This window comes from Belonocnema kinseyi, chromosome 2 (assembly GCF_010883055.1).
Source record: "Belonocnema kinseyi isolate 2016_QV_RU_SX_M_011 chromosome 2, B_treatae_v1, whole genome shotgun sequence".
Taxonomy (NCBI): Eukaryota; Metazoa; Arthropoda; class Insecta; order Hymenoptera; family Cynipidae; genus Belonocnema; species Belonocnema kinseyi.
This window is the reverse complement of record NC_046658.1, coordinates 103449895-103473073: the sequence shown is the minus strand read 5'-3', so window position 1 is coordinate 103473073 and position 23179 is coordinate 103449895. Positions and strand designations below refer to the sequence as shown.

Below are 23179 nucleotides of genomic sequence, written 5' to 3'. Positions count from 1 at the left end.
TTTCGTTTGATTCGCGAGGTTCGTGTTTTTTTATTGTGTAATGGGGCTTGAAACTCGATTCCATCAAATGGGCGGATACTGATGCCCAAGAAACGGTGTATTTCGCTCTGGGCAATGGGTCGACGGGACCTTGGTTGATCATTGACTGGTCCATTTTTGGGTGCATGCACTTTCGTAATCATTCGGAGAAAGAGGATTTTAGCTTCTCTTCTCTCTACTTTTATTCATTTTTCGATTTCCAACATTGATAGCCGATACTTTTCTTTATATTTATTTGATCCATGAGGAAGATGATTGTTTCCCGTGTATTCTTTCTGTAGTCTATTAATATTTCAGACTACACACTTTTTGCCTATTCTCCCCTCCCTCCTTTTAAATAGTGCCTCTTGTCCCCTGTTTCAAAAAAGTTCCCCTTTTTATCGATTTTTCGCTAAAATTCGAACTAATTTAATAAAATCCAATAAGAAAATCTAACTAGTTTTGATGCAGATTTATTATTTTTGGTTGAAAAGTCCACAATTTGACTGAAAATTTAATTATTTTATTGAAAATTCATCTATATTGTTAGTCATCTTTTTTGGTAGAAAATTTAACTGTTTTATTGATCATTCGACTTTTCGAGGTAGAAATTTTGCCTTTTTTAAATTTTAAATTCATTTTTTGTGTGGAAAATCCAACTTTTTTGATCGAATTGGTAATTGTTTTCTTAAACATTCGACTTTTTAGCTTGAAAACAAGTCAAGAATTCATCTTATTGGATTTAAAATTCATCTTTTTGGTTTGAAAATTCAACTATTTAGTTGTTGGTATATGTTTAATTTTGGTTTGTTTGAAAAATCAACCAATTGGTTGAAAATTCATCTTTTTAGGTTCAAAATTGAACTTTTTATTGAAAATTTACCTCTTTTGGTAGAAAACCTTTTTTGGTCGAATATTCCACTATTTTGTCGAAAATTCGTCACTTTTGGTTGAATTGAACTGTTTTTCATTAAAAATGTAACTACTTGGTTTAACGATGAACTACTTTGTTACAAAGTCGTTTTTTTTTTGTTTGAAGATTCATCTCATTATTTAAAAATTTTATTACCAAACTCTCGCTTTCAGTCCAGTGTCGGGGCGGGGGATGGGGGGGCTGCCTTCAAATAGCCTTGCACTAATTTCGGGGTGATCGAAACGTAAACAGTGAGGGCCGCCTGACTTATATGAACTATTACATTTTTGTTGAGAATTCATCTTTCTTCACGGAGAAAAAGATATCGCACAATGATATCGTAAAACCTCTGCATTGAATTAAGGCACAATATGATAACGTACAAGCAAGTTCCGGAGATTTTTGGATATTATAATGCACTAACATCGTTTGTCCACTACTAGAACCCTCGTATATATAATATAATAAAATAATATTATAATGTAAAATCTTGCAATGTACGATATCACGATTTTACGCTATTATAATGTGATAATTACGATATATAGCGCAGGAATTACGGTATATATTGCAATTTATGCGATATGGTTGTCTCCGTGTTGGTTGAAAGGGATCTTTTTTTTGAAAATTCGAATGTTTTTTTTTTTTTAAATCGTTTTTTGGCATTAAAATTCGATTCTTTGGTTGAAAGGGCAATAGTTTTTTGTTAAAATTTAATCTTTTTTGTTAAGAAATTCCATGATTTTGCTGTATTTGGTTTAAAAGTTTTACTATTCGGTTAAAAATTAATTTTTGTGGTTGAAAATGCATCTTTCTTGGTTGGGCATTAACTTTCATGTTGAAAATTAATGTGTTCGTGTTTCAAAGTTAATGATATTCTAAAAAATAAATTTTTTAGCTTGAAAAATCAACTTATATTTTGGAAATTTATCCCTTTTGATAAAAAATGTATTTCTCTTGGTTTTCAATTCAACTATTTTGTTGTAAATGCAATATATTTCGATTGGAAATCTTCACTGAAAAAAATGTGACAGGTTTACAGAATTTTTTGGTTATATTGTGAAAACTAATTCCATATGGAAGGCATCATGCAATATAAAAATCTCCTTGACAACGAATTTGGAAATATTACATTCTGAAGATGTGTGAAATTGATGTTTTATCAAAATAATTTTTTGTTTTGAGTAATCTGAAATGCTGCACTACTAAGCTGGCTATTAAATTTTGTTATCGAAATTGTCTCAAGTTTCACATCAATGCTTATATTTTTTTCCGCGTAGGAATCTAAGGCGCTTCATATTTTGTATTCAATATAGTACCTTTACCTATAATAATTTTATTGAAAGGAATTTGTTCCCCTATATGCGTGTAAAATCACCATAAATCCCCTGTTTGGGGAGCATTTTGGGCTGTGTAGTATGCTTTCATTTTATTTAAAAGAATGTATTCTCCTGTTTTGAGATCATTTTTGGCTGTGAAGTCTGATATTTACCATAATTTTGTCAATTTATATTACAACTTGCCCGCAGGCTTTATAGGTTGAATCACGTCTTTAAATAAGATTTGCGTTCATTTCTAAATTATGGGTTGCCCATATATTGCGTAACGGAATTTCCCGGCGTTTTGGGACCCCTCGTCCCCCTATGGGACGTTTTTTCGAATTTATTGTAATTTAAAAAAATTGAATAAAGGTTTTTTTCAAGTATCATCACTCATTTCACTTTCAACAGTGTACATACTTTCTGTATTTACAATGTAGAAAGTATTTCAGAGGTTGCAAGTGCAATCTGGTAATATCGAGATAGAAAAATAAGAGCTTGCAGAAAAAGACTCCTCGAAGTAGAGGAAGAAAAAGTTGTATGTCAGAATAAGGTTGATTGGATAGAAATGGTTAAGAACTGCGTGTCGAAGAGTGTCAGTGGAGTGATACATGCACAGAGGAAAATGAATGGTCAACGCTAGAGAGTCAAAATCTGGAGAGTCAGTCCGTTATTCTGGATGTTCAAAAGGGCCTTCCATATATTTCTTGGCCTAGTTCGGGAGACTCTCATTTTATGTCCAATCTGCCTGTTATAAGAAGACCACACTCACTATCAAGATGATCAAGGTATACTTCTGGAATGGTCAATACGATCATCTTGTTTTCATTTATCTCGACCTACCTCGGAAGGACAGATGACCCATCAAACATTACCAATATTTTCGCTTCGATTATTCACATAAGAAACTAAAAGGCCGAAACCATTTTCAGAGTGAACGAATGTCGTTGAGCTATTTAGCGTCATATTTGCTGTTCATTGAAGTTAAACGTATGTTCAATAAGTTTCAACTGCTTTCCGATATTTCGATGTGTGGAGAGTGAAGTGTATATGAGATAACATGATGGGAAATGGATTAAGTTTTTTTCTTTTGAATTTGTAACTTCAAATTGTATGCTACCAAGAGATTAAAGATAAAGGTCTTACTCGACGCACAGCTATCAGTGTGTTCTCACCGTGTCGTTTTTAACTGAAAATGTGCTAAACATTTCAGCGTTCATTGATGATGCAGATAATAACAACATGTGTGATCTCGGTTTCTGAATTTAATCCAGTGCTTGAAATCGTACAATTCAATGAAGTGACTCTGCCTCCTTAGTTTCTCGTGCTCAAAACAATATTTTCGACCCTCTGTGATGATCAGTTCGGCTCTCTCTGATGATCGATTTTATCCTCTTATTTTAACCTGCTAGAGATAGTCATTTTAGTCATTTTGAGAGGATATGGATTGGAGAGATATGTATTTGGAGGATATGATCGAAGTGAATAGTGTGGTTTTCACTGTGGGATTATCAGTTAGCTTGTGTATTTTTGTGGAACTATGACGTATAATGACTTTGTGAAGCTCTTCCCCTGGGGTGATTGCTAGAGACTGATCAGCGACCCGTGTTGGAGCGATATGAATTCCTTGATCGCCGGAAGTATAATGAGGCTAGAACCGAGCGAGTTACGCATACCCCGAAAAGTTTTTGGCTTTATGGTATAATGATAATATGTAATATCTGATACATTTATGTATAGCTAACTATGGGCATTGTGTCGATATCTAATATCGGTTCGGTTGGTCACTTGCAGTCGACTTCCCTACACGGAAGTGAATCCGGAAGGAAGGAAACTCCTCGGTGCCGAGATGTTCTTAGTGGCCGAATAACGTGCGGTTAGTCGTTGGATCGATGCCTGGTTGGCAACAGAGGTATAGAAGAAAGTACGCCCCAACCACCGCACCGCACCATCTCGGCACATCTACAAGGGTGGCACGAACTTTACGTATTTCCATCCTTAACGAATCAATATTTCTCTCTCTTACGGAAACACCTGCCTCAATATTCATATAACACACTTCAAACTCTTATTGTTGTCCCTATTACCCTCTTTTTCCCTTATTCAAATAATTCCCCTGTTTTCGAAAAACTCTCGTCTTTCGCCTAAATGCGAACGGAATAAGAAAATCCAACTATTTTTGCCAGAACGTTAATTATTTTAAGTTAAAATGTCTATTATTATCATATCTCTGGTTTAGAATTCATCTCTTTTATTTAAAAATTCTACTGCTCTGTTAAAAATTTAACATTCAAAATTAATTTATGTTTGCATAGAAAATTCTTCCTTTTAGATTGAAAATTCATCTTTCTTGGTAGAAAAATCATGTTTCTTGGTTGGACCTGAACTTTTTTGTTGAAAATTCTTCGTTTGTGGTTTCAGAGTCAACGTTTTTCTGCAATATTCGGCTTTTTAAATTGAAAAATCAAATCTTTAGGTGAAAGTTTACCTCTATTGGTCGAGCATCTTTTTCATTGAAAATTAATCTATTTTGTTGTGAAACCTAACCTTTCATGGGTTTATTTATCACCTCAGTCGTTTGTTATGTATTCATCGATAGATAACTATAGTCTAACCCTTTCTAAACCAATTTCCTTTCAATTGAGTACAACATTTTTATGTTGTTTATTAGTTTTGCAATGCGAGAAAGTTTATTCACTTATTTAGGTTAGAACTCAAATTAGGAAATATTTCTATAAATCAATTACTTCATGATTTGGAACATTTGAAGGTAATTGTTAAAATTCCTTCAAACTTTAATTTCACTAATCTTCTGGCTTCTGCTAAGATTCTCAAAGTAATAATTTTTTTTCTTCAAGTTTCTTCTGAGCGGAATCCAGTTTACAGTTTTCTGCACTTTGTGCTCTTGCCTCTAGACTCCTCGACCTCGTGACGTCATTACTCTCATTAGAATAATTAAGAATGCTGGTTGCTAATTATAATACAGGTCGAGATTCCCGCTTGCAGTTCTTTTTCCTCAGGCAATCCTTCACTTTCACAGCAAAGAAAGAGCCACATTTCCCTTAACGATCTCCACATTTTAGCCTAGGGCTCTGATAAAAAACATTGCGCCAAAATAAATTATTTTCGCATATTTGTCACAAAAAGAAGATTTTATTCACTTCGAGTGAATCCTAAACATTTCCTCATGATTCACAAGAATAAAGTGTTTAAAAAAATATGCACTCTTAAAATATGAAATTTATCTGCAAACCAGCCCACGCGTATCTTCACATGGCGACATATTTTTTTATCTGGCTTTCAAATGCAAAAGCACGCGAGGGTATAGACTGGATGTCAAAAGAAGAAAAATATGGCTTACGGTTCCGGGGAATTTCTTTATACATAGACTTCCGAGTTCGCTGAATGTTATCCTCTGAGAATCCCTCGACGTCATCACTCTCATTATTATCAGTCAATGACCAACTTTCATCCCCACGCTTTATCATCGCTTGTGAATCTTTTAACGGGGTTTCTATAAAGCGCTTGAAAGTATTATCAATGATAAATCACTCTATTCGAGACACGTTAGTGGCTTTAATTTTAAAGCTTTTAGTTACTAAAGATTTAAGATGCAATTTAAAACTACCAGTTTTTAAATTTAAAAACCTGACTGCTGTAATCATACTTCACACTTTTTCTCATATTTCCCTCTTTTCCGCCTTTTACAGTAATTCCCCTTATCCCCGTTGTTTTCAAGAAAAGTTTCCTCTTTCTCGTTTTTCACAAAAAGTCGAACTGAATTAATAGGACCCAGTAAGAAAATCCAACTTTTTTTCTTAAAAGTTCATTCTTTATAATTGAAAAGTCTACCATTTTCTTGTTATTTCGGAATTAATCTCGTTTGGTTATAAATTATACTATTTGTTTGAAGATTAAACAATTTTGTTGAAAATTCTTTTTCTTTTTTTAATTGACAATTAATTGTCTGAACTGAAAATTTAACTTTTTCACTTTTTCCTGAAAATTGATCGTTTTTGGTTGAAAATTCACATATTAAAATTTTCTTTGAAATTTCAAGTAATTGATTGAAAGTTGAACTACTTTTCAAGGAATTACTTTTTCTGGTTTAAGTTTCAACTATTTTGTTAAAAATTCGATTTGTTTTTTATTGAAAGTTAATTTTTGTTGACTGAAAATTTACCTATTTCATTTTTGATTAAAAATTGATTGTTTTTAGTTGAAAATTCAACTACTAGATTTTTCATTTAGAATTAATTTTTGTTTAGTAAAAAAAAATTTCTCATTGAATGAAAATTCAACATATTTGGTTGAAAGTTGAACTATACTTCTTTAAAAATTAATTTTATCAGTTAAGATCCAACTTTTCGGTTACGAATGTAACTATTTTATTCTTTGTTGAAAATCGGTCGTTTTTATTAAAAAATTTAAGTATTTGATTGAAAATTAAATTTTCTGTTAAAAACTCATATTTTGCTGTCGAAAATTTAACAATTTTGTAGAAAATTCTCCTTTTTGTGTTGAAAATTTTTTTTGGCCTGAAATATCAACTTTTATATTGCTTGTTGAAAACAAGTATTTTTTTATTGAAAATGTAACTACTTGATGAAAAGTAGAATTTAGTAGTTAAAAAATCATTTTTTGTTAAATACTTATTATTTAAGTTACAAAATTAAACTATTTTATTGAAAATTTTATAACTTTCTTAAAAATTGAACTACTTTATTAAAAAGGCATTTTTTGTTAAAAAATGTAGCTGTCGTATAAAAAATTCTTTTTATTCTTTTGTTGGCTGAAAATTTAAAATATTTGGTTAAAATTGCAACTGTTTTTGGTTGAAGCTTAACTGTTTTTGTTTAAGACTTTGAACTATTGGTTGAATATTCAACTATTTGATTAAAAATTCAACTTTTTTTTAATCCACCTCTTCTTTTTTGTGCTTGAAAGTTTAACTATTGGGTTGTAAATGAAACTCTTTGGATTTAAATAATTTTTGTTGTTGATAATTTAACTAATTTGTTGAAAATTCCTCTCTTTTACTTGAAAGTTCAATTATTTGGCTTTCATCTTTTTTTTTGTTTTATATAATTTTTTTGTTCAAAATTGAACAATTTGGTTGAAATTGTAATATATTTCGACTTGAAACCTTAAACGGTTCATATTGAATTCAATATGGTACCTAAACATTTTTTTCAAACGAATTTATTCCTTATTATACTTATATTTTCGTGAAAAATCACCGTTTTCCCTGTTCTGCAAGTATTGTTGAGCTGTGAATTATAATGCTCTTGTCATCCAATTTGATATCCCTTTAGGATTCAAATTTTCAATGTTTTGCTATTTGCGATCCAATATTTTACTTATTTTACGTAGCTGGCGTTTTGATTTACGTTTTTCTTTTCCCGCCCTTCTATATAATTACGCTATTTTCTGGAGATATGGGGCGCCCAGGGCCTATATTTCTCCGCCCCTGGAGTCGTGCCAGGGCGCAAAATGTACGTCATGGGGAGCGCGATGTGGGTCCATGGGGTGTGCGGGTGATGACCTCAGGACGTCGATCCCTGGCTCTGCGCTTCTGGTCTCGTAGTTTCAAGAGCCCATTTCTCTTCCTATATTTCGCTCTTTTTCCCCATCTCATCTTATCTCCCTACTTGTATTATAGCTTACCAAAAAACTGGATAACTGTTCCATTATTTAAAAAGCATCATTTTTTAAAATTAAAAAAACAACAAGTAGTTTCAATCAACCTTGTTTGAGCAATTAATTTTTTATTTCAATGACCGAAAATTTTCTTCTTGCATCTTACAAGGGGAACTTACGCACTTCGGATTTTTGTTATTCATACTTCTACCAGTAAGGGTTTATTACCAAACTTTAATATAATAAAGTAATAATTTGCGCTTTTTAGCCATTCTCGATAAAAATTGCTCTAAAAAATCCAATCACTTTACACGAATGATTGAAAATTCTTTTTCATCTAAATTTATTTCATTTGTATTTATTTCAGTTAGGTTTATTTTACATACGTTAACTATTAGATTTATTTGCATCAAGCCAAAGTATTAATTCTTAATAATTTTTTTCATATGAAAAACTATCTTTTATTTATATTCTATTTTACTAATCATTTTATTTTAATTTTTTTTTGTATCAAAATATTTAATGAATTCTTATTATACTACTTTTTTATATTTTATTTTTATCTCAAATAAAAATAATACCAACAATTTGAAAATGATGAAGAAGTTTAGCTTAGATTGTCAAAATGAATATTGTTATTTGCATTTATATTTATAGAGGGATAATTAATGGGCGACGTGTTTCACGAATAGTCAAGAGTTTTCTTTATTTTTACAATCATTTGGAGATTACATGAGAATTATAAAAAAATGACAGTTTTTTTGGTGTCAAAATGCAATATTTTCTAAACGAGCACTGCTATTTCAAGTGACTGAAGAAAAATAATAATTTTTGAAAAAACTAAAAAATCCTCAAGGGCGAAAATCTGAAGAGGGTAATTCTGTTGTTAAAAATTAAAGTAAAGTATTTTGCATTTTTCTATTATTTGGCATGGCAACAACTAACTCTTAATTGCTATACAAATTATATAGCAGAATTTTCTTTTGCTTATCCTTTTGTTTCCGCCTTAAAAATATTTAATTTTTTCGCATGTCAATAATATATTATTTTAAAGATACAAATAAATAATAATGAATGAGATCAAGACTGACGGACACACTTTATGATTTATTTCGAAATTAAGTGTTAGCTGCAGCGGGGTCAAATATCGAAAGTGTGCTAAATATTTTGGTTGGTAAATTGTTAACAACAAAAATATTATCTTTTTCGCATCTTCTCCTTTTGGCTCGTGGTTTTCGAAAATTCCGTAAATATAGATTTTCTTAACTAATTTTTGTTAAGGAGAAGTAGTGGTTGCCCGCAGGAAATTAAGTTGCTACCTACCTTAAAAAGCATAGAAAAATGAAATGCTGGAGTTTTTGAAATAATTCATTTTCAAGAATTTTAGAAAAACTGTCGCCCTTTTGTCATTTTTGTAAATTATCTTATTACTCTTGGATGAATTGAAAGAACAGAAGTTCTCACGTGGAATAAAAAAGAAAATCCTCTAATTTTTGGAGAGTTCTTAGGTAACCTTCAAGTGATTGTAAAAATTTTTTTTTTTATTTTTCGGAGAAATACCTGCCCCTATTTTTTGGTTTTTCGGTGAAATACCTGCCCTTTCATTTTCACTTTAGAATAATTTTGACGCAATGATTTGAAATGGAATCGATGGTAGGAATTTCTTTCTTCCTTATAATTTGAAGCATACATTCTTCTATCTACTCAATTTCCACAAAACTTGACACTCGATGGTGTTTAGAGTGGCTGGTTTCTAATCCGAAATCCAAATTTGAAAAAATTTGAAATTATGGCCTGACAACTCAAAAAGTGAATTGACTCGCATAAAACTTGATGCTCGTAAATTTGAAAATTAAAAATGGCGGATCAAAAATTTGGAGTTTTTATATTTTTATTTTAGACTCGTAAGGGATCGTCCACAAATTACGTAAGACGTTTTTCTTTTGTTTGAATAAAGACAAGCATAAAATTGCTGTGAAGTTGAGAAGGACACAACGATATAAACAAAAGAAAAACGTCTTACTTAATTTGTGGACGACCCCTAATCAGTGATCTAAAATACCTAGATACCGAGCTTGGAGTCAATCGTTTTTAGTGTGAGTCCACCATACTAGACGCGTCATTTTGAATTTTTATATTTTAACTCCTCATTCGTAATCAGTTTTCCAAAAAACCGCTTAATATCAAGTACAGAGCCAATAAATTCATTTCTTTAGTTTACCTCTGCAGTTTTAGAATTTCAAACATTTTATATAAATAATAATTATTTTTTTTGGAATCGCCGTACGTATTCAGTCAGCAGTTAAAAATTAAAAAAATTTTAACTTTAGATTCGAAACCAGCGATTCAAATTACTTTTATAAAAAAGATTTTTAAAGAATTTAGATTAAAAGAAGTATTTTTCTAGTTCTAAAAAATGGGACATGACATATATGACACATGTCGAATTCTGGTCTATAAATATTCATGGTCAGGAAAAATGAAAAATTGGAAAAGTCACGGGAATTTTAAAAATAAAGGTTTTCGTACCCTATTTTAAGCAAGATAAAGATTTAATAATTTGGAGGCTAGTTTTACGCTAGAACCTTCTTATAATTTTTAATTGAGTGACCATCGAACGTCAATTTAATGAACCACACAATATAGATATGATTAATCTTACTTTGGAATATTTTAATTTATAAGTTAAGTGCTATCCCAACACACATAGTATATACTAAATCATACGAAATAGACTTGCCAACTAATATCTGAAATGTTTGCTTAATGTGCCAATATCTCATGCGGCTTAAATTTTTCGGGACACTTGACGTCGTTTGTCGGAAAAGTGACAATGACTTAATAAATCCCACGCAGGGAAGAAAATATGTGACTGAAATAGAGAAAGTAGCACGTGAATAAGGCGTTCAATCATTTCGAGATTACATTTCCAATTTCTAAATATATAAATTCGTGAATCAATGGCATCTCTCTGTGGCGTTCTGAATGAAATCTACGTTTATTTGGCACATTGAAGAATCCGTCATGTCATCATCATACCTCAAGAAAATTCCACTTGACCTTTAGGAAAATATATTAGTTACTTGAGTCGGAATAAATTCCAATCCAAAGACTCAGAATCTGAATAGCCTGACCCTAGACTTTTACTTGCTTATAGAAGTTTTGATATAATAGCTTTTCTGTTTTACTTTTGAAGAAAGGCTTTATCTACATTTTTTACGAAAAGAAATTCATCTTTTCAAAAGGTAATTAAAAATTCTAATTAAATTCGGAAATGTCGTTTTCAGTTTTTTTGTTTATTATTTTTTTTAGGTAAATTTAAAAGATTTTCTGATTTTATATTTTTTGAGAAAAATATCTGTCACTTCTAAGTTGTTACTAAAAAAAAGTTTGTTGCAAACAGTGGTCTGTTAAATAGAAATTTCTTTTCTTAGAGCAGAATTCAATATAAAAATCTTTCAAGATTTAATCAAATCTTCTAATTTGCCAACAAGAGATGAATTTATTATCAGAGTTGACATATTGAGTTTGAATATACATATACTTATTTTGTGGTTATCAGCTCACTTTTTAAAAACATAATAAATTGTCATGTAATTAATTTATATATATATTTCGTCTCGAAAACCTATCTCCCTACACAGAAAAACGCTGGTGTTAAATTTGTTGCAGCTCAAATTTCATTAGTCTCCCAATCAGCATATGAAACAATTTTCAAGTCTCAAATATATTCCTCTGAACGTAGGTGCATATCTGGGCATCTAGGGGAAAGTATCATTTGGAGGCTGAATTTTGGCTTAATGCCGTGAGTTGTACCTGTCAAAGCAACTATTCGCATTGCGATATTAGACTTAATAATTGTTAACAAGGACACTAATTGAAATAATATTTCCCTAATTGTCAACTTTATTTTATTTAACAGTGTGTACTAGTCACTTAGAATAAAATGATAGCTTTCTAATGCAACTTCCAAATGTTAGGCTAGTCATGGCCGTCGATATTGAAACTAAAGCCGGGATGTGTAGAAAAAGTCATGACCATCTACATATACAATTAGGTATTTTCACTTCAACCACCAGCTAACTTCACGTTTTTGAATACAGAAAAGCTAGAGGAAATTTCTTCGAACGAACAGGCATCAATTAAGATACAGACGGTCACGACTCAGTTTTTACATCCCGGCTTTGGTGTCTTGAATGTCATGTTGGTTTTGACTAACCTAAGATTTGGATATTATATCACGCCAAGTACAATTTTTATTCCAAGACACTAATAGTCACTGGTAAATGAGAGGAAATTAAAAGTTAGGTAATTATTATTTTAACTTGCCTGCTTATCAACATCTATTTCTACCAAATAAGGCCCGACAAAAACAGTGTCTAAATGATGCTTTTCCCCTAGATTCTCCGAATGGACCTGTGTGGCTCAAATTTGTTGCAACTCACTTGAACACCGATTTCGGTGTGCAATGGAGGATCGGCGATTTTCTGTGTAGATACAGGTTCTTTTATCAGTTTTCTCACCTGCTTTGTTCATGAATATATGGAGCCTCTCTACAGTTTTTCATATAACTAATTACAATGAATTTTTTGATGCATCAATGAATACGGCAGGTCCAAATTACTGAAGAACGTTTTTTCAAAAAATGGTTGGAAACTACAGATCAGTAAAGATGTAAAAACGTTTTCTTCAATATCACCGTCAAAAGTACGGCAGTTTTAACTGTAAATTATGAAAAAAATGTTTACGTCTTTTTTGACATTATTCATCCTGCATATTTATTGTTTGCGAAATAGTAGGAAGCTGATGGCAGGCACATCTTTTATGAAGAAAAAATACCCTATACACATTCGATTCACTATAAAGATAGATATTGCATCTCCCTGAATTCATAAAATATACAAAGACACGGAAGACTTTGTCAACTGTTTCTCATATGTTACCATCTCGACTGGTATCAAATGGTAATGTCGTTTTCACCGCCATTTTCCCACATGAGCTAGAACTTGATTCAGCTTGATTTGTTTTAAGAAAGTTTAAAGTTGAATTGCGTGGGTGGTCTGCAATTCGTCAGAAACGCAAAGACTAGCCTCCCGCTTTTACGGGTCTTTTATAGCTTGGATTTCCCAATGCTTCATGTGCTCGTTTCCTTCTCTACGTATCAAACAAAGAAATTCGAGAACTAACATCATTTAAGAAACCCATAAAACGGCGAGAAAGCCAGACATTTGAATCCACCTGTATTCTATTATTTCATGTTCATTAAAATAGTTTATATTCGAAGCTCACTAAAAACGTCTAAGATGTAAAAAAATCCGGCATTTAAAAATTTATCAGTACCATCAATATTGTTTGCATCTTTTGTCAGATACCTGGATTAAAAAAAGAAGTAGAATGAAGAGTACATATAAAGTACATATATATATTCGTACTTGGGACAGCGAATATTCGAGAAAAGTGATGATTTTGAATTGGAAGCAAACATTTTTAAAAATAAAATAGATTATTATTCAGATCTAAAACAAGAATTTTTCTAACAGAATTATAAATCTGTCTTGAAACATGTAATTTCCAAAAAGAATTACAATTTTTACTTGGAACGGGGAATATTCGAAAAGAATTATGATTCTGATTTGGAACAGGGAATTTGTGAAAAGAATGATACCTTTGCAAAAGAGTTATAATTCTGACTTGGCAGAGGAAATTTTCGAGAAGAATTATGTCCTGACACCAAACAATTAATTTTCCAAAAGACTTTCAACTTTTACTTGGAACGGGGAATTTTCGAAAAGACTTATTATTCTGATTTGAAACAGGGAATTTTTTTAAAGAATCATAATTTTGAGTCGGATCAGGAAACTTTCCAAACGAATTAAAATTCTCAGATAGGACATAACAATTTCACATAAAAGTATAATTTCCAGATCGGGAAAATTTAAAATTGACTGGGAGAAAACCGGGAGTTTCAAATCCGCCGCCGGTAGATACTCTGATTAATCTTAACTTTGAAAGTTGAAACAAACTCAGCAACCCTCTACAATATTCACACTCAAAATATCTTATTAATTTCTTCCAGTCTTCCTAACTTTTAGCGCGTGTTTTACCATTGCACGGAGGATGTGTCTGACAGATAAATCGTATCTGGGTTGACATTATTAAAGCTTTCGTTATGCTCTCATTTCGTTTTTTTCCCACTCACTTTGAGAACGATGCGTCGACGTTCTACTCGTTGTTTAAATATAAACTGGACTGGCAGAAGTGGCTAGCCTCTAGTCTTGGCGTCGCGACGCTCGCGAAACAGACGCTGCGAGTCTAAGGAGCCAATGAAACTCTAGAGTGAATTCAAGAAGTGCATACCTTTCCACACGCGAGTGACATACCCTGAAATTGTTAAATGTAATTTTTCGGATTTAACAACTGAATTGTGAATCTTTTATCTCATGAAAGTTATTTTAAAATACAAAGAAAAAGCAGAAAAATTAGTGTTTTATTGATTCAACGTGAAAGACAGAGGATCGATACCAAAAGTTTTTGGCAAAGAACCTCAAGAAAGTGGGTTGCAAACTAAAATACAAAGTAAAGACGATTATATTACAGTGCAATCTGGGTCTCAAAAGCTAGAGCCTCGTGATTTTTAACGACCGAGTGGATTAAGTTGTGCAGGTTTTTATTCTAAGGTACAAAAGTAGCAACCTGATAATCGAGTTTTGGGTGAAAACGTCAAAGAACAAAGCCACTGTTCCTTTGTTTCGGAGGAGAAAACTTTTCAGGAGAAAGAATTCGCCGCTATTCAGCTTGACTACACTGAAGAGAAGCAATTATTTGGAAAATCACAGTGCTGCAATTTGATTTAAGCGCAGAGGTTTTCTTCGATAGATAAAGCTTGAAAACTGTCTGACCAACTCCAGTTCCAGTGCCTCAACTCTAAAATTCATTCAATCTTTTCACTATCGTAAGTATGTATTTGACTTTTTTTTCTTTGAAAGTGATACTGTTAAATTTAGGAACGTTACTTGAAATGGTATCTTTGATCAGTTATTTATCAGTTATCAGTATCTTTGATCATTTAATTTAAATTTTTCTTCTATTTCTGACCTGTAATCTTTTTTAGCCACTAGTTACATTTTTTCAAAAATAGTGTATTTTAATCCAGTATTTCTTTTCAGCTTATATTCTTGTCTCTGGAAATAGTAGAATGTCATCACCTATCAAACAGGAAATCCGGATTACTGTCTTCTTCAACAACGGTGTTGTGGTCATTTACGTTTGAATCGCCAGCTGATTCGCCGTTTACGTCACAGACAAAAAGAAGAAGCCATTGGAATCAATCGTGCACTGACGTTCATTCAGTTAAATCGCGGATACTCTTCTCATTGGCACGATACCAGAAGGTGAAGATCTTCCATACAAATCAAATCTGAGTAAGAGTCTGTCAAAACTGATTTAAAATATTGACTCGAATTTTTGACCGGTCAGATCCAGATAAACTAACGGCTCTCATCGTTGATGTATTGACATCAGAAGTTCCAGAAGACTTCCTCATTTTTGTATCCGTTGAAGAAAGCTTTGATATCAGAAAAACTTTCAGCCTTGGTCTCTGTCGTCACTTTAGAAATTGACAGAATGGCCTACTAGGTCATTGCACTTGTTGTACAACGTACAGATACAGAAGCCGATCAACCGTGAACGATCGGCCAACCGCGAAACGTGGATTAAAAAAGCCGAACGTAGTTGGTGAACAACGGTCGAGAGGAGAAAGTGAGATCGCCGAGAGTAAATTCTGGACGCAGAGCTCTGGAAACTGAACCATCCTTTCGCGGTTTCTTCCTCCAGATAACGGTTTTCAAGATTCTTAAGAAAGCCGTCTAAAAATCCCTCCCATGGCCTTCTTTCGAAAAGAAATGCCTTTGGTGCAGAAAACAAGAGGAGTCATTATTTAAGAGAGTAAACTTCTGTTTTTTAATCTCGCCGACTGGCTTTTCTTTCTCGAGTTAATTGCCAATCAGTCGGTGAACGTCTCAAACGGTATCAATTGAGGCCAATGTTGCGTGGACTCAGCATCCCTGCTCATTGCAGTCTGTACACTCTTGCTTCTTCCTCGTGTGTCTCGAAGAAGACAAAAGGGATAGATCTCTAGAACAGAATTACTTTCCAAGGTACCATTCTTAGCTGAAAGTGCAACAGTTCCAAGAGCAAGACTGAGAGCTTCTACTCTTGATTTATTTTTACGATTATTGGCCATTTGTTTGTCTTCGTTTCCATATATTGACGCTTTAATTGCTCGACAAAGCAATTAAAGTCGGCTGCTTTGAAAGACTTATTCGAGGCTGTTGCTGCAAGCAAAGATTCAAAATGACTTGCCCCCAGCCACCCAATCACCAAACCGCCCTGATTCCCGTACCGACTGTCTCTTTCTATTCTCGAAACTTCCACGCGCCAATTTTCAAGACAGTTACAATCACCAATACCGTATCTGTGGTATTTTTGCCGACGCCCTCAAAGATCGTGCCAAAATAGCGACCGAGCTTCATGCACTAATTGTACAACAAAGCGAGCTTGCCGATTCATCGCTGAAAAATGTTTGATTATATTTTCCAATGAATTCCTCGTGCATTTTCTCAGGTGATTAGTATACATTGTAGATTAAGAAAAAAATGCTATTGAATCTGCAGGACGCGTTTTGGCTGTCCCCTGGAAGCAAAGTCTATTGCTTTAAATACATATGATTTAGCATTGGTAGCGTCACTATTTGGTTCCTGGGTGGCCGTAGGTCAGTGAAAATTTGTAAATCAGGGAATTTTATTGTTCAGGGAAAAGTAAAAGATTTTGGAAAAAATATCTGTTATATACACGTAGAGAAATTTCCAGAGATTATTTCACAGAAGCGCGTGATTTTAGAGCTACAATTTTTACGTGATTTAAAGTCTCGGACTGTGATCTAAACGTATAGATTTCGAGGCTTGAGAGCGGAGGAGCGTGGGCTAATGCCTGAAACTTAGAGACCTATGCTTTAAAAGCATAGGTCTCCGTTCTCTCCGTTTAAGCATGGAATTTGTATAAAAAGTAGTTTAAATAACTTTCAAGGTTAATAAATTTGAAACTTTTTAAAATTTTAATTTGAAATTATTTAATTCTGTTTATAAGAGATTCTCTGTTAAAAGTGTTAGATGAAGATTCTGGTCTTTGAATATTAATATTCAGGGAAAATGAAAAATTGGTTAGGAAAAGAAGGGGATTTTGAAAATTTAATTTAGTGGCCACCCTGATATGACATTTTGATTAGTAATTAGTAATTTATTAGTCATTTTTGTTGCAGTTTATTCTTTCTAAAATGTTATAATCTGTTTGAAAATTCAACAATTTTGATAGAAAATTTATCTTTTCTTGGGTGACAATACAACTGTTTTCTTGGAAAGTCGCCATTTTGGGTTAAAAAGTCAACTATTTTGGTAAAAAATTATCTTTTTGTTGGAAATTCATATTTGGGTTTGAAAATTGAACTGAAATATATTTTAGTTAAAAATTAAAATACTTTTTTTGTAGATTCGTAATTTTTGTTAAAATCAACGGCTTTTTTATTCAAAATTAAAATATTTATTGGTCCAAAAGTCTACTATTACATGATTTTCTGAAAGTTCATATTTTTTGGTTAAAAAATTAACTAATTGTTTGTTTTTTTTAAAGAAAGATTATAATTTTAGTTGAAATTAAATTGCTTTGGTTAAAAATTTGTGTTTATTTTGGGTTGAAAAATAATATTTTTTTCAGCCGAAATTTAATTATTCCAGTTGAAGAATAATCATTTTATTTGAAAGTTCGTTTCTTTGTTTAAAATTTAACTGTTTTGTTGAAAATTCGTCTTTTTTTGACTTTGTAACTTTTTTATTTTTGTATGAAAATCGACCTTTTTAGTTCATATTGATATTTTAGTAGAATGCTGACCTTCTTTGTTTGAAATTTTCTTTGTTTTGGTTAAAAATGTAACTGTTTGATTGAAAATCAACTTTTTTGCTGAAAATTTCCGAAAATATGCGTTTTAGCTTGAAGGTTCAAAAATTTCAATAAACCTTTTTCCCTTCTTAACTAAAAAATTTGTATTTGAAAATTTGTTGTTTTTTTTTTGTTAGAAAATTCATTGTGTAATTGCGTTCATTAAAAATGGACTATTTCGTTAAAATATTTTTTTTGTTATTGAAAATTAATTTTTTTACTGATAATTTAGCTTTTCCATTTTTGCTTGAAAATTAATTTTTTTTTTAGTTGAAAATTCAACTACTTGTTCAAAATAATTTTTTGTTTGAAAATTATACTATTTGATTGAAACTTCATCTTCCTTGAATGGCCATTAACTTTTATGTTAAGAAATCATCTTTTCGGGGTTTAGTGTGAACAATTTTAAAGAAAATTCGACTTTTTAGCGTGAAAATTCAACAATATGTTTAAAAATACAACTATTTTTGACTGAAGTTTAATCTTCTTTGTTTAAAAATTCAAGTATGTGGTTGAAAAGTCATGTTTATGGGTAAAAATTTAAATATTGTTATGAGTCGGAATAACTATTTATTTTAAACAATAGCATATGACTTTGGAAGACAGCCAATGTGCGTGCTATAGATTCAATAGCATTTTCATCATACAATCAGTTTAGGATACGGTTATAATAATAGGATCGTTAAAATTGTGTACTCCCCGAGAAATCATAAAATATTTAAAATAATTGACAACTATTTTTATGTATCTCTAGATTTATAATAAGTCTTGCAGAATAAAATAATACTCTCTACTTCCATGGGGGAAGAGTAATAGATACTATTTTTAGAATTTTAAGTAGGGTTGTTAAGCCGTGAATAAGCTTTGAATTACTGTGAAGAAAAAGACATGTGATTCTTTTAAATCAAATTTTCAAGTTGGAATATTTATTTTTTCTATCAATTCGTTTATTTTTTCAAATTGTAAATTTCTATTTTTGACATAATGATCTATATTCTTACTATAAATGATTTCACAACTCTCCTTTTAAGCTGGATAATTAAACTTGTCTACATTTCCTCTAAATCACTTCTCTGAGTGCAATCATGTTTTAGACCTCAATCATATTTCTAATCTCGATTTATAAACATCTCGTTAAACATTAACCAAATAGCTTAGCCAATGATAGATGTAATGTTTTACTAGCACTGTGGAATCGTTACAAAATTTTTAATTCTAAATAAAGCGGGATTTCTGTAAGATAGAGAACTTATATTAATCTTATTATGCTATAAACTTTGCAGGGATCTCGAGGACGTTTCATAGACGTCGTAAAACACTGCCGTAAAAATTACAATCATAGCCATACTATGTAAGGATTTCGAATTTTAGTGAATTATTCTCAGCTTTACCCTGCTAGCTTTTGACAAAATTTTACTCAGGGGCCATGCATAAATTACATTAGTATAACGTTAAAGTTTAGTAACAAAAATAAAAGGTTGTAATAACGTTATATAGAGTATAGAATATATATTATAATTCAATTCGTATTTTGATTTTTTGTTATGCTGTAGAAAAATATGCACAAAAACAAAACCCTTTTTAGAACTTTTGAATCTTGGATTCAAAGAAATGTATGTGTGTAAATAAAATGGGGATTTGTCCCAATTACTGTTTTCTTTAATTGCGAGTGATTGTCTTAATTTTGGTTTTATTTGTGCTTGAGTGAAAAAAAAATATATTTGTAATTAAAGATTCTTCCTTTTTAATGTGTATAATCTAGAAAGATGTAACTTTAAATAATTTTTTTTTTAATAGTTCAATTTCTAAATTAAATTTTGAATAGTTACATTTGAAAATTCTTGAATTTTAAGAATACAGATTGAACTAATAAAATTTTTAAAAAATTAAATGTCTTGAAAATATAAATGTTAAAAATTTAACAATTTCTAATTCTACTTTTTGTAACAATTATAAATAGAATTGAAAATTATTCAGTTTTAAAGATTTACAATTCAAAGTTCAGTGAAGAGTTACAATTGAAATTTCTTCCAATTTTAAGATCTACAATGAAAGATTCTTTCATTTTCGATTTGTATAATTCTGAATAAATAAATTTTAGATCCTTTTATTTTGGATTGTTAAATTTTTGGAAATAAGACTTGAAAACTAATTAAAAAGATGTATAAATGAAAACTCTTAAATTGCAATGATTTTGAAGATAAAAGTCAAGAGTTTTCATTCTAAATCTACAAATTGAAGAAATTTAAACAGTAAATCATCGAAATTACAGAATTTTCATTGTACAACTTCAAACTTGCATAAATTTTAATTTTGAATTTTCAAAATTAGAAACTCTTTAATTTAAAAAATTTACAGTTAAAACTTCGACAATTTTTACGATTTACATGTGAAAATTCCTAATTAACTTTTTAATCTATTTATGATAATAATAGTGATATATAAAATTGAAAATTATTCAATTTAAAGAATTGTATTTTAAAGGTATGTAATTTTGAAAGTTTTTTGAAATAGTTCAATTTGCTGGATTTACAATTGAAAATTCTTCAATTTTAACGATGTGCAATTGAGAATTCTTCCAGTTTTAAGATTTAGAATTGAAGGTTCATCAACTTGGAATATTTTTAGTTTAAAGTTATGTAATTTTGAACGTTGGAATACGTAATTCTGTTTTCAAAATGTACCATGGAAAATTCCATACATTAAAAATTCCGAATAATACAATTTTGAGTATTTTTTTGGATGGTAAAATTTTGAAAATTAACAATTGAAAACTTTAATTTTAAAGATGTATGAAATAAAAATTCTTAAATTTGGATGATTTTGAGGATCAAAAGTCAAGACTTCAATTATAAACCTTTCAATTTTAAGAAATTTCAAATGTAAATCATCAAAATTACACATTTATTATTTATTAAAAATTCTTCAATTCTAACAAATAAGAATATAAATTTATTTAATTTTATAGATTTACAATTGAGAATTCTTAAATCTTGAAAAATAAAGATGATAGCGTTGATTTATTTATTGGAAATTAATATAATTTTTTACACGTTTCCTTATATAAAAAAAAGGAATGATAATTCGTGTACATCGGGTAGTAAGTAACTCAATTATATTTAATAATGCATGACTAAAAATATAAACCATTTTGTTAAGACTAGTTAGATGGGGTGGGGGAGGGTATAAAAATTGGAAAAAATGTGTTACGTCATATATGGATGGCCCCTTATGTATGAGAATCTCGTTTGGTAATGTCATCTTGACGTGTTTTTTGATAATTCGATACTTGTTTCTTTCTGCTATAGGGAAATACTTCCCGGTTGCGTAAGCGAAATAAGACGCTCTATGCTTTCGTATGTGGATGATTTGAATCTTCAAGTCAAGCATCGCGGAACTTAAAACATAAGGTTAATTATAATTTTATTTTAAGTACGTCTGTTTGGGAATCAATGTAGTTAAAAGGCATATTTTTATTGTAGAGTTTTCTTAAAAGCCTTTTTAAAAGTGTTTCTATAATCATCACAATACTTTTTATGGTATGTCATCAATTAAATATTCAGAAGATTATTATGTAATTTCGTTTTCTTCTGAAAAGTATGTTTTTCTTACATACCCTTGGCAATTTTATTATACCATATTTAAGACCAAATTTATTAACTTTCGATGTTAATTTGACATTGATATAGAAACAATATTCACCAGTAAAATTCTGTACATTTGTGTTCTGAGAAGAATATCCATGGAAATCAATAATTAGTATCATTAATATCCCACAAGTAAAAAGTCTTTGTGATCTCAGTCTAAGTGTTTTTTACGATAATAAATTAGTAATCAACGACATTTATTCATTTTTCTCTCCCTTGTCATTTTCCGCGTATTGTGTATGTGTGAGAATAACATGCAATTAGCATCAAGACTGAAGATGAATGTCGATATCGTCATCCTGGTTGCATAATCTTAATTAGTTGTTTTTTAAGGGGCAATCGACATTCTAATCAGGGGAGTTGCTATACCTTCGTTACACAGATTTTTATGAAATAGAAATGTGATGAAAAATGTAAAAAAAATGTTTTGATTAATACACATTTTAGACTTTGAAAACAATTTCGAAATCGGTACAATGCGAAAAAGTAGCGCTTTGAGATCCTAAAGTAGTATAATTAGTTTGGCGTGGATAGACATTTCTTGTTCTTAAAGTTTTTAATTTTTTTTCCAATTTATTTACATTCCTGGAGAAAAAATCAGTTTTTCCAATTTTTTTCTGATTTTAATTAACGAATTTGTAAGAGATAGGTAAATCGGGGAAAACATTGTACAGGTACCTGCAAACTTTTCAGTAAAAAAATGCACTATGAAAAAAATCACCTCGACCAAGGTATCCAAATTGGAAATACAGCTAATTTTTACCCCCCCCCCCCTTTTTTTTTAAAGTGAAAATATATTTTCTGCGTCCTGTCGATTTTTAAAAGAATTGTTCTATGATGAGAAAGGCAACACATGCACAGAGAAATTTTCAACCCACAAGTTATGAAGATAATTTAAAATTAAACTTTTAAAAATTCGCTCGATTGCCAATTTCAATTCCTGGAGCTTGGAAATTTTTTTTCGAATGCATTTTTGTCACTGAAAAGTGTTCAAGCATCCGAAAAAATTTCTGTGTACACAAGTGTTTGCAATTGTTTCAGGAAATAGGGGTGAAATAAATTGGAATTATTTTTTAGAAAATAAATGATTAAAATCCACGAAAAATTGGGAAGGGTTTTTTATCTCCAGGAATGTAATAAAATACTAAAACGCGAAAAAGTTTTAAACGTCAGCATACAAGAATTTTTCTAACCGATTTTATCGATTTTTTCGATTTTTCTTTTTTATATATCCTAGTACGCTATATTGGTATGCTTATTATATGAAAAACAAAATATTTGCTTTATCTAGTCGAAAATGTGAATGATTTAACATTTTTTTGAATCAACTAAAATTTGTTTACCCCAACCAAATTTTCGTGATATGAAAGAAAAAAATTCGTGGGTGTAAGAACAATTTTTTCTGAGTTTTTTCTGGCTCCCCATAAAAGGATTAACACCGAATTTAATATCACCGTCCGATCCCTTTTTTAAAAAAGTAAATTTTTGTGTTTCGTAAAGCATGAGATGTGGGATTTGCATGCAAAATTTTTGGTAAAAAGTTGCTTCAAAGTTATTATTATTTTAAATAGAAAGAAATTAATTTAATTTTATAGTTTTCAACATATGTTGAAGTATTATAGAGACGATCAATTAAAATTTGTCTTTATAAA

The 23179-nt window shown here is 30.8% G+C and overlaps 1 protein-coding gene and 1 long non-coding RNA gene across 4 annotated transcripts in view; both read left to right on the top strand.

Annotated features, from left to right (window-relative positions):
* The window catches only part of LOC117182922, a 79499-nt gene that overhangs the window by 12577 nt on the left and 43743 nt on the right, over positions 1 to 23179 (top strand). The window lies entirely within an intron of this gene.
* On the top strand, positions 14184 to 23130 carry LOC117183159. 3 transcript variants are annotated; one of them, XR_004468353.1, is made up of 4 exons: positions 14184 to 14842; positions 15057 to 16512; positions 19164 to 19231; positions 21189 to 23130. It is a non-coding gene; the product is annotated as an uncharacterized LOC117183159 (long non-coding RNA). The 3 variants fall into 3 exon arrangements; XR_004468354.1 differs by lacking the exon at positions 19164 to 19231; XR_004468352.1 differs by lacking the exon at positions 21189 to 23130 and having other exon boundaries at positions 19164 to 19628.